The sequence below is a fragment of the Coturnix japonica genome, chromosome 4 (assembly GCF_054131305.1).
Source record: "Coturnix japonica strain WE chromosome 4, WE-NBRP24, whole genome shotgun sequence".
NCBI classification, from domain to species: Eukaryota; Metazoa; Chordata; class Aves; order Galliformes; family Phasianidae; genus Coturnix; species Coturnix japonica.
The window spans coordinates 49,523,334-49,540,579 of NC_140666.1; the positions used below are offsets into that span (position 1 = coordinate 49,523,334).

General features: G+C 39.8%; 1 protein-coding gene across 38 annotated transcripts in view; it reads right to left on the reverse strand.

Annotated features, from left to right (window-relative positions):
* Window positions 1-17,246, reverse strand: part of MAPK10 (mitogen-activated protein kinase 10) — an 84,579-nt gene that overhangs the window by 39,489 nt on the left and 27,844 nt on the right. For 7 of the 38 annotated variants that reach the window (XM_085546731.1, XM_085546738.1, XM_032443988.2 and 4 more), the window contains one exon: window positions 6,436-6,524. The exons of the other annotated variants lie outside the window; for them this stretch is intronic. The gene's annotated coding sequence lies outside the window, so the exon portion shown is untranslated. The remainder of the gene's footprint in view (window positions 1-6,435; window positions 6,525-17,246) is intronic. 38 annotated transcript variants of the gene reach the window in all.

Genomic DNA, 17,246 nt, shown 5'->3' on the forward strand with positions numbered 1-17,246 from the left:
GGAAGTTTCATTTAGAGAAAAAAAAAATAAAATTAATAGTTTTGTTGATTTAAGAGGAAAAAAGTTATGAAAACAAAACAGTATTGTGCAACACTTTTACTTATTTGATGTTAAGCTCTATTAGACTCTATCCATGTTCATAATTTCTATATCAAGTTTGGTATGATGGAGACAAAAAAAAAAAAAAAAAAAAGCTCACCTCTTCCCCCAAAAAGCTTAATTTGCATCACACGTGAGGAATTACCCAGCTAAGAGTCTGCTGATTGTTGCATCTTAAATCATGGAATGGCTTGGGTTAGAAGGGACCCAAGGATCACCAAGTTCCAACCCCACCACCACACACAGAGCCACCAACCTCCTGATCTGGTACAAGACCACTTCCCCATTCCAAAGTAGTAGCAGCTACAGCAAAACACCATGCCACAAAGTGGCTGCACACAAAAACAATTCACTGTGCAGAAAAATCATCTGAATTTAGAGTATGAGTTTACTTTGCACAGTTTCCAGCTTCCTGCAGACTGGAGCACATTTTCCTATCTTACACTACGTAAACCCCTTGTGATGATGTTCACAGTTCATCTATCTCCCAGGCTATTGTCTGCATACTCCACCTACTGCAAGAACTACAGATTATCTTTGGTATAATTTACATTTATAAAAAATGTGGATAGAAGGAGGTTGGGTTGCTGTGCAATCAATTGGATGCACAAATTATATGAGATTCCGTGCTCTTCTGGGGAGTCTTGTCCTCTTGGATGACTACTGTGTCTAACAAATGCACTGTAGCAGGCAGCTGGTGAGACGTGACATTATAAAAGCACTTCATCCCTAGTTTGCATTCAGCAGGTTCAGACTACAGGGAAACATTCAGATCCCGTTATCAATTTCCCATATATACATAGTGTTACGTACAGTAACACAACAGAAGTGAAGTGATTCTGCCATTTTCCTAAACTGAAAGTTAATCTGCATAAATGTCAGTCATTCTAGGACAAGGGAGAATGGCCCCAGGTCATGCCAGGGGAGGTTCAGGTTGGATGTTAAGAAACATTTCTTCTCAGAAAGAGTGGTGCTGCAGTGGCACAGGCAGCCCAGGGAGGTCGTGGAGCCACCATCCCTGGAGGTGTTCAAGAACCGTGAAGATGTGGCACAGAGCGATGTGGTCAGTGGGCATGGTGTGATGGGTTGGTTGTTGGACTTCGTGATCTCAGTAGTCTTTTCCAGCCTTGATGATTCCATGATTAAACAGAACAATAGCAAGAAAAATGTCCTGATTTCCTTTTCACGACTCCTTCCTGTTGCCTTGACTCACAGGGCTCTATCTTCAGTAAATAAGCATCAGAACAAACACTTCATGCCAGCTGCCTTTGCTTTTGCTCACATACACAGATTGTGCCCCATGCTATAGAATTTGAATTTATCCCCTGAAATAGAAGAGAAACATTTCAACAGATTACTGGGACTTAAAATTCAGTGGACTCAATGCTGTTCCAAAACTGGGGTTCATTTCAGTTCCCTCTCACAGTCCTGGGCTGTCTGATTTACAGCAACATTTGATCTGCAGGCAGCATGCCTTTGTAATTCACAGCTGAAGTTACAATCCTCCAACAAAAGAATACTCAGTGAGCAGCAGTATGTTCTGCCCCAGTGATTTTACACCTTCAGAAGCACTGAAAAAATTAAACACAAGTGGAACAAGCTTGGCAGAGCAGATACGTAAGATATACACGCATTTGTGTTTGCCACGATTTCAGCACCCAACATAACTGATTTGTGATGCTCCCATGCTGAAGCACACTACTTATCTCCTTGTGTGAAGCATAAGGAATTTGAACCCATTCAGCGCATTTAAATCAGATCTGAGATGTGTTTGGGGAGGGTTTTGAGCTCGTTCTTGTCCTGGCATGAGGCAGCAAACCAACTTCCTTGGAAATTTAAGTTCTGTATTCCTACCTGAGACTGCAGTCTCAGAGAGGTGGAATATTTTGGATTTGTATCACGCTCATCTTTCCTACCAAAACCTCACACAAAAAGGTAGGTCTGGAGAGGCACACAGTCTGCAAGTGCCAGCCTAGAGGCTCCCTTCCACCAGCCATAACACCCATCATTCCACTGACTCCTGCTGCTCATTGTTTGCTGCTGGAACTGTCAGAGAACTGTGATGCTGAGTGGTTTCATGAGACACAAAATGAAAAGCTGACAAAGGCTTTGTTTGCACTCATCGAAGCAAAGCAAAAACCTCCCAATAAGCACAGAATGAATCTGTCTTGCATTGTGGGCTGCCATCATCTCTTTTACAACGCAAATTGATTGAAAGTTGCATTGCTATTGATGTAGCATTTCAGTAACTGCACATAGAGTAATAGGAGCAGATCCAAACATGATGACAACAGGGCTGCTTACAACATATCTAGTTCTCCATACAAGTTCTGTTCCAGTCTTCCTAGACTGACCTGGGAACAATGCCCAGCAAAACAGTTGGAACAGCACCACCACCTCCTCCACAGCATTACCCAACCATTTATTTCATGCCAGACCATCTTCAGATGATGTGTAGGGGAGTAGGGTACCACAGAATGGAAACACCTCACCTGCCTTCATTTCCAGGCACTCGAGTTTATGCAAAGCCTATAATAACAGCTCCAGCAGGACCTAGGAGGCTCAGCTTATCTGGTCACATTATAACATGAAATAATTTGCTGTGTTTAATTTTAACAAAGTTGGAAAAGGGGAAAAGAAAAAAAAAAAAAAAGTAGGCTACATAAAATACACAAATGGTTTCTGATTTTCTGCAGCTGTTCTTTACATTGCTTAGCAGATGAGTTTAACACAGAATGTCAGCCAGAACTATCTTTAGTCTTTGTTAGTGTGTTGCATGTGAATATGATTAATCGTTCTTATCATGTTAATGTACGGGCACTTAAAAATGAGCTGAGAAGAGTCACACTATACTCAGTACTGCTAAATCATCTTTTATGTTATCATTTAAATCATCATTGTATTCTATTTATATTACAATACTACACAACCTTGCAGAAAAGAATATTGCAAATGCACAGAGACCACAACTGAGAAAATTTAAATACAGATCTAAAAGAAAAACAGGCACAGAGGTAAACATGTGCACGAGGCTTGGCAAGGGACCTGTAACCTGTGTCCACAGAAGGGAAGCAACACTGGAATTAGATTTAGAGGTGAAACTTCACTGCAATATAAGCAACAAAGCACATCAGGACTACAGAAAGCAACCAACACTGTCCAGGCTCGGAGCTGTCATGCAAAATGCCATATTAGTTCACAAACTAGGATTTATTCAGAGGTTCACAGACCACTCAGACCAGCAGTAGCCTTGCTTATAACCCTCACACACTTCTTTCCTGCTTTTTCCACCCCTCTGATAGTTATTTTCCTCATTGTTCTTCACACTGGAAGATGACCTTACAATTTATATTGCATTCAATAGAGACATTCCTGTTTATTATGAATAAAAGCTGAACTCCTCAGAATGCTGGTCCTACAAAGATAGAAAAGAATTCATGGAATATAAATCTACTCTCAGCCAAATTAACCACAGATAGAAAGGTTAATTGGGGTTATGCCCACCTCTGTAACAAACCTGTCAACATTATCTATAAAGCAGTTGGAGATCTTTGTTAATGAAGAGCTGCATGTATCATGTTCTCTAGCACCAGATACCTTACACATGCCAAATAATATTTTAAATAGCTGCCACTGCACTCAAATTACTGCAGTGTGATGAAGCACAGGTCTCATCAACCTAACCAGGACAACTCCGTATGTCATTTAGGTCAAGAAGCTTTCTTATCTACTTTGGAATAAGCAGAGAAATCACTGCTATAAAGACTTACCCTACTGGCTCCACAGCCTTTATATACTATATCTGTATGTGGTTTAACAACACAATAAATACCGCTGCACAATCATTTACCCTTCAGTCTTCAATGTCTGCAAGACGCAGGCTATTCATCAGTACTCATTTGTTTAAATAAGTCATCAGTGATACCTCACAACGAACCACAGTAGCTATCAAAATGTGTTCATTATGAGATGGGTGTCTCTGTAGAGCCCCTGACAGCAGCATGTACCCTCTGTGTGAGGATCACCCTAACACTGCCCAGCAAGCCTCTGTAACACAGACTGTCTTTCTGGCTCTGCACTTGTACTGTTGATTCCTGTAATAATTTTAACAAAATTCCTCTTACAAAAGAGATGCAGGTGCACAGGAGTCGCTAGGCCTGCAAACATCCCTGATGCTTCAGGGTGCCCATGCAGAGAGCAATGCAGTATGCTGCATTCAGCACCTGCTTGCAACACCTCTTTGCTCTAAAAGCAGAATGTTTTCATCAAAACTGTATTACTGTTTATTTCATTTATTGGCTACACCATTCATTAATTCAGAGTCAGTTTAGAGCAATCTCTTTTTTTCCCTTCTTTGAGGAATATTTCCCTTAATAGACATTACTCTCTCTAGAACAGAAATTCCCTTTTGAAACATGACAACTCATTGTATCACTTGCCTCCATCTTCTTCAAATTCTCATTCAAATCATACACTAGAGTTCCAGCTCTTTTCCCTCTCTATACACCAATTAATCTCTCCCAGTTGCTCAGTGAGAACATCAGTGCTTTATTTGTAGCAGAAACCCTTACCTCAAAGACGCACTAGAAAAAAGAGCTGAGCTCACATAGTGGATGCTGATCCCACATGACAGAGAGTCACAGAGAAGGACACCCAGTCCACTTGTGGAGCAGCCAATACTTGCTGCTCCTCAATCCATCAATCCCAAAGAACACTCAGCAGTAGGGTGCTGAACAAATCTCCACCCCACCTCTATTCAGGATGTGCCATATTGTGCCTTGAGTGAAAGTGGTGCTGTACAAATTAAATTCACCACATCAGCAATAATGAGTGGAATCTATAAAATGCTCATCCGAGTGAGACCAACACCTCCAAATCCCAAGCAGAAAAGTACATTAAACCTCACTGAAAGACATTTCCATTTCCAAGACATTTCTGTGGATTTCTGCCTAGCACCCTGGCTGCGTTTCAGCAAGGATAAAAATAAAATGTCACGTACACCAGCACGGCCTCACTGCAGGAGCACTCCCATGGCTGGGGATGGGTTTTTGGAGCTGAACAGACACACAGTCAACAGAGCACGCTGCAGCTGTTGCTGCTGACAGGGGGGGGGGGGAATACCACATTTACAAGAAGTAAACTTCCAAGGGGAAAGGGAGAAAAACAATAAAATGACTACTTTAAGTTCACAACATTCACCACCAGCCTTCCCCTGACACGTTTCAAGGTCATAATGGAATGATGATTTTAAAACTGATCACCATCAGCTTTGTCATAACTCTAAATAAATCACCAGCAACAGAAATATTTTACTCATTTGCACAAACCCATGTACAGCATAGCCCTTACAGCTATTGCTGTGTGCTACCCTTAAGGAACTGGGCTGCCACCCAGGAGGACCAGCTCTGCTCTCTTTTCCTGTGGCTACCATTGCTGGGGCTGACAACTGGTATGCTACTGCAAGTACAGCAGCATCTGATGCTCCTTTCAGAGCTTCAGATAAAGGTTTGCAGCTTTGAGAAACTTCTGTACTTCACAGTCATGGAAGGAAAACTGAGAGCACACTGAACAGCCTTAGAAGATGAAAACCCAGACTTCTTTGCACAGCAATACTTGCCATGATTTGTTGAGTTTATATTGTTTACATCTATGGAAACTCCACGGGAGCTTCAAGAAAAATGAGATTTTATCAGCTTTTTCAGGAATCCAATCCCTCCCATAGTGAAAATTTCCAGTGTCCACAGGAAGAGAAGCTGTATTTCTAAATAGAAATGCAAAGAGCCAAGAGGATCCCTTGATAGTCAACTGATTTCTCATCAGATAAAACATATGGATAGAAAAACAAACCAGAGGAACAAACCATGCAGATTTTAACTATAAACGTATGTACAATTTCAATACCATTGAGAGAAACTGCTGTTTTACAGCCTCCTGGCTTAATTATGAATCATTTTCTTTATTACATTACAGGTATGAATCCATGCTGCCATATTTAAATGTATTCTCTCTCACTTGTGCAATAACAAACCTTCTGCACAAAGTTATTGCTAATGAATCCCCATTACTGCAAGTGAGCTCTTGCTGAGCAAACACCATGATAGTGATTTAAGATGAAGATTAGAAATGTTTAGCAGCTTGTAGCCTTCTGAAGAGGTAGAAATGCTCCACTTACTGTTTTATTTCTATTAAGCTGAAGAAACCAGCTTCTTCTGAGATGCACCAGCATAAAGTATTCAGCTACTGCTACTACTATAAAGTGAGCCCTTTCACAGCAGAACCCAGAATCCCTTTTTACAGACATTAAATCCTGTAAAATTACTGCATAAGGTGGGTTACCTGGTAACAGACATTGAGAAGGAAGAGGTGCTGGACATCTTCTTTGCTTCAGTCTCTGCTTCTAAGACTGCCCCTCAGGAATCCCAGACCTGGCAGATAAGAGGTCACAGATCACCTAGGCAATCTTGACGCACATACACCCATGGGCCCCAATGAGGTGCATCCACAAGTGCTAAGGGAGTTGGCAGAAGCGATTGCCAAATTGCTTTCTGTCATATTTGAAAGAGAATGAGAGGGGTCCTTGAAGACTGGAGGATAGCCAAAAACACCCCAGTCTTCAGGAAGCAGGACCTGGGAAACTACAGGCCAGTCAGTCTCATGTCCATCCCTGGAAAGGTTTTGGAGCACTTTATTCCAAATGGCTACCTATGAAAATCTTTGTTTTCTGTCCATAGAGCCACCTACATAAAAAAAGAGTCATTCTAACACTGATCATCTTGAAGTAACTATAGTTACTTATTTAAAAATGCAGAAATTCAACATAATTTATGTTTAGCCAAACAATACTGTTTAAGTTTTGCTTTGCAAAATAAACACCAGTAATTTCCATTACCTGAAGAAGTGACAGCCCTGGTATCAGTAACAGTGCTCAGGAAGCACCATAGTGATATTTCTGCAAAAGCAGCACAGCCAAGAAACCCATCTTATGGCAGGAAAGGAACAGAAAGAATGAGTCTGAGCTGAACCTTCAACTGCTCCTCCATCAAGATGCACAGTCACATCTGTGATGAGAATCTGAAGCAGGTCTTATTGTGGAAGAAACTGTCAATTTTATTTTTTTGTCAAGATAACATCATTTATCCTATCACTTAATGAATGGCAAATATAGAAATTATTCCCCTATTCATGCTCATGTTGGAAAAATACCCTAGAAAGTCTTCTTTGAGAAAGGTGATGACTAAATTGGAAGAGGGCCACCTGATGCAGGGCACTATTTAAGCATAAATGTGAAAATTTCTCTGTACATCATGCAAACACATCACACTAGTACCCTGCCTCCTTCTCTCTTCTTGTCAGCTCTGGCTACAAGTCAAACTGCTGTGGCAGATTTCACAGGCTCAGCTTCTCAGCAGAGAGGATGCAGCTATTAGCCTCATGATGGAACAAAATTCAGATTCTCACATCAGCACATTTACTTTGTGTTCCTGCTTACCATGTGGAAACCACAGATGGATCACTAATTCACACTGCCTAACACTTAAATGGAAAGCTCTGTCTATTTGAGTTCCTATTCTATTCAAGTGCACAAAAATGAAACTTACAGTCACAGGAAACTTACTATCATAGGAATGCTTTCAGAAACACCACTTAACTGCCTATGAGGTTTCACTGCGGAACAGATAAAAAAACGTTACTACTGAGAGTGTCCAGAATCCTCTCTGTCTTTCACCTGAACAGCTTTCAGCTCACAAGGGGCCACAAATTGGTTATTCTAGTTCCTCAAACCCACAGAGATACAGTGAAGCTGCTTGCCCTAGGGTTACATCTGGGACTCCACAGGCCAACAGAACATATACAATGCCCATCCTTAAAAGAAATAGAGAATCAAATAAAAAACAATCACAAATACGTTATCTGTAATAACTATCCAAAAGCAAACTGAAGGGAAGTGAAAGTGTTCAACAAAACCAGAAGGCAATTCTAGAAATAAAACAGAAAATGGTAACATATTCTGGGAAGTACTGGTGAATTTACAGTAGAATATATAATAAAGTCATTAAAAAAAATATAGAAGGAACAACCAATAAACTTGTTTCTTCATTAAGTATAAAATCATCTATTGTACTCTACGCAATACATACTGCAAAGTCTGATTTCAAATCATTTAAAGATTAGCTCAGATTAGCAGGTGTCTGTGAACAGATTAACATGCAGAAGTTCTGTCATGTATTTGTACAGTTTATAGATCTTTATGGAATTGTGGTAGCTATATACAATCAAACGTTTTGTTTTATCAGCCTACTGTGATAGGCTGTTCAGAGCTGGTCTTCAAGCAACCTATTCTCCAGCAGCTGGCAGAAAGAACACCATAAGGTGCATTCCTTTCCAAGAGGTCTTTCCAAGAAACATCAGCTGTTTCAGACCAGAAACATTTCAGTCATTGTCTTCAGAGGCCACAAGTATACACAGCTTAACTGGACAAACTGAAGAGACACCACTACCTTCCAAAGGTCCATGGCAACATGAAGACTGTAAGCAGAAAAATGTGTCTATCAGAAATGTTCATTTGTTTGCATACTGTGCAAAATAAAATATGAGGAGAAAGTAGAAATCAGTTGTTTTTTCCCCTCTCATTAAAGGGATGATTATTTTGATATCTTTCATGGACGCAGTGTGGCTTCTCTGCATCCTGCTACATTGCCCGTGCTAGAAATTAATCTATAGCTTTTCCACTGCTACAGTGGGATGAATTACATCCAATGACACTATATTTTAAAACCACTCTGGCCCAAGCAGGTGTCTTTCTCTCTCACATCTTTGTACTGTTGGACATGCTCATCCACTGATGTATTCAAGCTCATCAAAAACTCCAAACGAAATAAAAAGTCTCCATTCATTAGAATGCAGTCTGCATGCTGCTGTTCCTACAATGGTATAACATCACTGCAAAGTTTAGGGACGGACGAATAAGGACATCAAAGCTGACTCCCTTTGAAAAGGGAAGGGTTTGGCAGTTTGAGTCTTTGCTCTGATCTGTACTGGACCCAGACATAAATACAAATGCCTTCAGCTGTCAGGTAAAAACAAAGTCCTGCTTTAAGCCAATGACAGAAGGCACAACTCATGGGTACCTGTTGTTATATACATCGTGCCAACTGCTAAAGGTGGACATCTACCTTAAAATATTTACTTTTGACTGAACCTCATGTATAGATAAATACTTCACGTAACTGATAACTATAAACAATAAGACAGCAACCAGTGAAAAGAAAAAACAAAAACTTACTGAAAACAGTCAAAGTGAGATCACAAATAAGAAGCTATCTATCCGAGCAGAAAATTGAAGTGTGTCTGCAATGACTAGACACAGAACTGAGAAAGAAAGACAAACCAGCATTTCAATATTTTACTTACTCATACTATGATCAAAACATATGTTGAAACCTGCATGGATCTTTAAGACCTTACTACTGGTTTTCTATGAAATCAAAAGATACAATATAGAAAGCCACTGAGAGAAATGAGTCTAATGGAAGAGTCTGAGACCAAACAAGCACAAAGGAAAGTAGAACCAGGGGTCTGCTCTCAGCCTAGCTCAAGATAGGACTCAAGGAATTACTTTAAGTTTTAAAAGAGAATATTAATTATAATGCTTAGGAAAGAAAGTGTGAGATATGTCACTGCAAAATGAGATTTCTGAATACAAACAAAAGAAACTACAAGGTAGTACATAAAAAAAGGTGAGAAATCATTGTCCAGAGAGTCCACTTGGAGAATACTACCATGTACTGCACTCATCTCCTGTAAGGCATTCCCACTCAGAAAGAAAATTCGCAATGGGCAAACACAAACACTTCCATCAAGTCAGATATGGACAGCAACTGTTGACTCTCATACTCTGAAAATTAGTGGCATCTTGTATTTAGATAGAATATAGGATAAGAAATCATCTTACAGAGGAGCTTTCTCAAGACTGGTCTAGAGATTTCAACCTTAGGAATAATTGTTCTGTGTCATTTCAATAACTTACCTTCTGATTATACAACACAGACACTACTTCAGTAAGGGAGTGCAGGTCACACTTTGTCTGATATCGAGACAGCAAAATCAGATATCTTTCTAATGATGTCACTATCTATTGCATACTTTCCTTGATTAGTGTTCTGGTTTGCTAGACAGACCTTGCATTAACAGTGCCAATCAATTACATGACAGTTAAGTTTTACCATACAGATTCAATGGAATAAGAGCTGGTCTGAGGTGCTCCATGTCACTGAGGAATGTGTGTGAAGATTTGGCAAAACAAATCTAAAATTCAAACAAGCAATGTGGGCTTAACTCACAAGCCCAGTTTTTAGCTACATCACGCTTATTTCACCCATTCTCATTACCCTTCCTAACAGAGTTACACATGCAAAAAATATAATTAAAATAATAATAATAATAACAACACTTAAATATTCTCTAATATCCTGGACCTACTGAATGTGGTTTAGTCTCAGCTGCCCAAAGCAGGGAGCCAATAATCATAATATTATGTTAACTGTTTGTTACTTAGCAATTATTCCGGGCTATCTGCCTTGTTTTTAAAGACCTTGACTTTCCAGTCATGTAAGGAAGACAGTTATCAAGAAAAACAACCAAGATATCCAAGTGAAATCACTGGCTCACCATTCACATAAACTGGGACATAACTATGCACTCCTTTGAGTCCATTCCTCTGCCCTTACCCCGTCTCCTCATCTAATTCTCACTCAAACAGGACCTGAGACCAAACAAGACATGACAGCATTGATAGCAGTTATCAACCTCTCTGAACATTACCAAAGATTGACCCCACCACATCAAATTGTGCCTCCAGATACAAACCAGCATCATTCACACTGGAATGAAGGAAGGAACAGCCTGAAAGATGAGGCTGCTAATGAGAGATGTTGAAGTTCTGAACTTATTCGAGCAACCAGTCCAGCACTAACACTAGGCAGGTTGGGTATGGTATATTGCTTGGTCAAATCCACATTTTTCTCTACTGCATCCCATTCTGCTACATTTCATAAGCTAGTTATGTCCTGCATGGACACTACACCAGCGCAGTCATGATTCCTAAATAAGAACTATTACTGAGAAATCAGGTAATAAAAAGCATTTGAACACCAAGGTTAGAATCAGGTTTTCTTAGCTAAACAAATAACTTAGTTTTACACTGCCCAGGAAGAGAGGAGAGCCAGCTGGTAACTTCACAGGATGACCTACATACCCTGTGCATTAGTGAAGTGCCAGTCAGCTGCTTGCTGTATCTTTTTTCCATAGGGGTTATCCTCCTGCACAAAAATGCATACAGCAGTGTTTGTAGAGTTGACAAAGATCCCGCTGTGCAATAACTGATGTAGCTTTTATAGTATTTGTAGCATGTTTTGCCTCAAAGTATCTAAGCACACCTTTCAAACTGGTTTTAAGCACACCTTTCAGTTCAGAATTCACAGGTTACAGTGATTGAAAAGAGTTCCGTCTCAGCAACTCCAGTCAGCTCCTTCATCAGTACAACGCAACATGACAGCTTTCACTATGCATCACCTTCCTTAAACACAAATGCTCTCGTTCTGAAGTACTGCCAAGACGTTTGGCACAGTTGCCAGTCTGGATTACGAGGAGTAGACCACTACAGCACTGATTACTCAGAGCAGAACACTGCCTGGGCAATCACGTTCACCCTTCTGCAACATCAGAGACAATAGGAGGAGTAACAGTCACAGCCATTCATCCCCCAACAATGTGTACAAGTGGGCATCCACTGTGGTTGGAAGCATCGGTTGAGAATGCTTCAACCCTAAAGCAGTAGTGTTTGGCAGGTCTGCAGGATATGAGCCAGTCTTAAGGAGACAACCAGAAATAAGCTATTGAAGAGCACAATCCTATCCTATAGTGGTGAGAACACAATTTTCAGGACTGATCACCACGTTCTGCTCTATGACCTACAACATATTCAACTTACCATCTAAGAAAAACTGCAAGAGATATAGTAAGTAAATCATTGGTGATCTCATACTGATCAGTGACAAGCACACAGTGAAATGGCAGAGAAAATTAAAAACAAAATAACAAAAAAAACCCCACAACAAACCTTTCTTCCATAGAACAGTGAAAGAGGTTAAGAGTTTCTTCAAAATGACATCTCTTGAATATGTATCACCGACAAAGAAAACATCTCACCCAAAATGAAATGAATCAAGCATTCATAGGCCCTGCATCCCAGTCCCCACCTCCCAACCCTATTGATCAGACTGTGAGCAAATGTTACTTGAACACACCACTACTGCTTTATTTTCTTGCCGCAAGCAACTGGTGTGGTACTAGACAACTCAAGGTCATCTGTGGCTCCCCCCCTCCCTGAACTGCACATATCCTTCTCCATGTCCCACTTGCTTTTCCTCACTCTAACATATACTGCCTACAAACATTCCTTCTTTGTTCTTACATCCCCACCTCCCATTGATAGCTGCATAGAAAAGTGCATGCATTAGAAATGTTCTATAAATACCACCTTTCATGTTTGAACAGCACAGCTGCACATTATCTACAGCCCCCTCCCCAAACTCCTTGTTTTTCTTGCCATTTTTGTTATTATGCTCTCTCTTGTGCCTGCATTAAAGCTAATTGCATGCATGATATTTTGCCTCCATTGTGCTATCAGAGGCTGTATTTTAAGCATTTTCCCCACTCTTTCATACGCGTGCTTATGAAAGACACAGGAACTTTTAATACCATATAGTGTGAAAGCATTCAAAATGGCCTCTTGGACCAAACTGCTGCAACAACCAATTTACATAAAATAAAAATCTCTGGAAAACACTTACGTAGCCTTTGAAAGAAAAAGCACAGTCCCTTTGCTAACTATAGCAAGCTTTGTGGTTTACATCCGTGCACATGAATCTATTACCTTCCCTCTGAAAAAGGTTTTCTCTTCTTAATGATGCCTAGAGATCTTGTTTGGTTTCTTTGTGGGCTGCAGCTTTTCTGGGCACTTTGCACTCCTCAGAGAATCTACTTTCTGATTATTTCAGGTTGCTGCAGTACAGAAGGGCGAGGAATATCCATTAGAAAATTCCAGCAATGACCACATTCAGCAAGAACAGATTTGCTTGCATAGTTTTCTGCTCACTGGTGAACTCCACTGAGATCCCAAGTAATTTACCATCATGCATGAATGTAAATAAGCCTTTACTTAGTGACACATTTAAAGATTGCCTGCTTTATGACACCAGTTTTAGCTTAAACCCGTTTATTAATCTCACACACAATTAAAACCTAAAAGAAAAAAATAATCATTAGCAATGATTCTTTCTGCCCATCCCTTCCCAATAATTTCAGTATACCCTAACCATGGGCTTTTTTTCAAGACTACATTTTATGATGCTGCATTATTTTTTACCAGTTATCCAACAAGGTAGCAAAGTGCATTCAGGCTTGGCATTCAACATCTTTGTTGTTCAGACTTGTATGTATCTCTCATTGTTCCTACCAGAAACTGCAAAGAAAGCAAACCATAGTAACAAGCCTGCCATTTTCACTACAGGATGACAAGAAACTCACAATTTTGTACAAGGAGTGAAAAGAAAGCTGACTTCTTTCTACAATTTGTCCTTCAACTTACTGAGAAACTGTGAGATAAGTTGACAAAGGACCTCAACATCCAGCATGTCAGAGAAGACTACATCCTCACAGCCTGAGAAGTGTCTCTGAAGGGCAGATATAAAGTTACCAGGTGAGGAAACTGTCACTTATTTCAGTTTGACCATTTAAAATAAGGAATTGTCACTTGTGCCAGGAAAGTGAACCCTTATCCACTCTGTGCCTGACTTTATTGGAATTGCATCAAAAAAACCCACAAGCATTTTGTGAAATGGAATTAAAAACTGGAAGAACAAAGGAAAGTCTACCATAAATTATTTAATGATGCAGAATTATCATCTACAACTCTTCTCTCTAGGATACAGAGCAAGGCAAGACCTTCTTTGTGTCTGCTCCCTGGAATGCAAGCTCACTGGAGCAGAAATTCTCTTCATATTTGTGTCTTGTGTGGTGCAGACAATGTCACTGATGTTCTGCAAACACAGCACTGCAGCAGAACATCAGCACCAAGGAGAAGATGGCAGAAATGACATGATGAACTCAAAACTTTGTTTCTAGAACATGGATGTGCTTGGGACTTTTTGACACTGTACACACAGAAAATCTTCTGTGGGCTTACAGAATGAAAGATTAAATTGCTTCTTGCAGTTTCCAGATTACAATTTCTTACACACTTAACATTGCATAAAAGGGCTGGACAACTTTTTGCATGATGTATTGTTCCAAATGAACTCTGCTGGGTGTCACAATATGTTTGTTAATACTGGAAGTGGCCTGAAGGCCTCATATCAAATGTAACCTTCAAAACTGACAGCTGAAGCAGTCTAAATGCACACCAAACCAAGTGAAACAGCCACCATTCAGTAACCCCTTAGTGCTGAGGTCCATCTGAGGAAGAATAAATAACATTTTTGAGCATCGGGACATAGGCGTGAATATAGAGGTTTGGGCTTCCTCCTTCTTTGAGAGGATTATTATCTATCAGCCAGACCATTTAATTAAACTGTACTATGAGGAATGCACTGAGAACTAGATGTACCATTGTATCAAAAATCAGAACTCTGATGCGACAAATGTTTTCATATATCACTGGTCTACAGAAGCCCACTAAGAGCTTATCAGTGTCCCACACCAACAACTGAGAAATAGGTCTTATTTAACTCCTGATTCAGATGTAGTACTGCAACAGGGTTATTATAGGACCAGAGAGAAAAATACTTCATAGCTATAAAGTGGTCTGATCTGTTATGAAAAGCCAAAACAAGGAGACTGCAGTGCTGGAAGGGAGATGTCACGATTTTCAATTGCAATACATTTGAAAACGTGTATGATCATCCTGACATGAATTTATTCGTATGTAAAGAAACCTGTCAAATGTAGAATAAATGGAAAATGCACAAAAACAGGGTCTGCCTCAAAAAACAAACAAACAAACAAAAAAACAAAAAAACTTTCCTTGTCATTGTTCCATCTACTTACCTATCATTTGGGCTTGAGTATTAAAAACAGTGGCAATACATTTTCCTTTGCTTAGGCTGCTGCCTGTTTTGCAGTCACCTAACTCATGAACTTCAGTGTTTGTTTTGAGGAATTAATAAGTTTGACTTCATTAATGAGTACATGCAATAGCTAACTCTCCTCCCCCTTGACATCTACCCTAGATTATCTCAAGCCTATTACAAATTTGGATAGACACACTTTATTGATGCTATTTCTCCTTACACAGAGAAACTGAAAGCCTGTCAACCTGTCTCCTAGACCTACATTATGATAACTGAGTGTGTCCTTAAAATAACTGCCTATCTATGAACTTACAAGGCCTGCTGATTTGTCTTTAACTGAACTCAAAAACAAAAGATTTCACACTCACACAACAGGGAGTCATAATGCTATTGGAATAGCATTTAAAGACAAGGATGGTTTCAGTGTACCAAGAGGTAAATTGCCTCTTTGTTAAAGGAATAAAACCAGAAATTGACCTCTTTTTCTCTCCCAAGAAGGAATGCAAAGTAATCTATTTTCAGAAGCGTCATTACAAAACAACCCCTTCATTATTTCAATGGCTGTCAAAAGATGTCAATTTTTACTCTTAGAAAAAATGAAGCTCTTCATACAAGGGTATCTTAATCATTATTGTACACAAAAAATAAATTTATATCCCTATTGCCACTCAAGGCAAGTACCGCATGCATAGAGCTGGTGGAACTCAGACGGTATGGAGATTTATGCCTATGATTTGGAGCGCAACAAGAGGTAGCATTTTAGGGAAGAGGAAAATTGCTGGATAATCTGAAAGAGTAACTGAGTGTGACAGACTGCAGGCTGAATTCAGGTGTGCAGCAGCATGAGGTTGGGCTATTACGCACGTGATCACCTACAGCAATTCCAATGAAAGCAAAGGATTTGGGTGCTAAAATTGCACTGTGTCTGACCTGTGCTGTGTGTACAGCACTTTGTAAATTCCTGCATGGATTTACATGCTATTCTATGGCCATCTGCTTCATTTTATCAAGCAGTTTTCCTTTTGGGAAAGATCTCTGAACATCCAATGAGAACTTTACTCCGCTTTTAGCTTCAAGCCACTCCTTCTGATCCTAAAACCAAACATGACCATTTGCAAAAGCAAATGGAAAGCAAGCATCCCAGGCTGCCTGTGTCATTATTCCTCTGTTAGTTTCTGTACAACAGACAGCACTGCTATGTTGGTACAAGAGATCTGCATAGGGAAGGGCCATAGGCAACCCCAGTTCCACTGTCTGTGCAATACCATCAGTTATGCCAACAAACAAAAGCATACAAGGAGGATTCATATCTAACATCACAGAACTGAAAGTTATCCAGGTTAAATCAACATGTGCAATGCAAAAGTTTCTCAGTACCCCAGAGAGCCAGAATGATGGTGGTAAATTACTGTTATACAACAGTGTCTTAACAAGGCTATTCTGTCTGCAAAAAAATGGGAATATCATACCTAGTAGACAACATCTACGTGGGTGTTGAGATGTCAATGGAATATACAACAATGGAATATATAAAAATGCAACTGGAACTCAAAAAGGTAAAGAACACTGAATTAGTGGGAACCTTTCCTTTCAGAATGTTGCTTTAAATAAATATCATCCAGCATTCAACTAATTAAAATGCTGCAAGGCTACGTAAATATGTGCATACAACTACTGTCTTTTGCAAAATATAGTTTTAAAAACATTGATTTAAAAAATATAAAAGAGCATCCCTACCCCCATTTAAATTCATCTTACCCCAATCAACTGGAACTGATGGAAAACAAAACTGAACGAGCTTTAAATGCAACAAACCATTATAATAAAAAACCAAAAAATATCTAGGCTACTACTTATCACAGATCCTCAATAACTCCATGCTGCTGTAGCTTCTAACACAGTAATTAATCCCAGTTACAGAAAAGCGTAAGAGAGCCAAGATGCAAACTGTGTGCCTTTCTCCCTTGACTCTCACAATTGTGCAGTGAAGGAGTCAGTGCTATCAGGACAGCTTTAAAG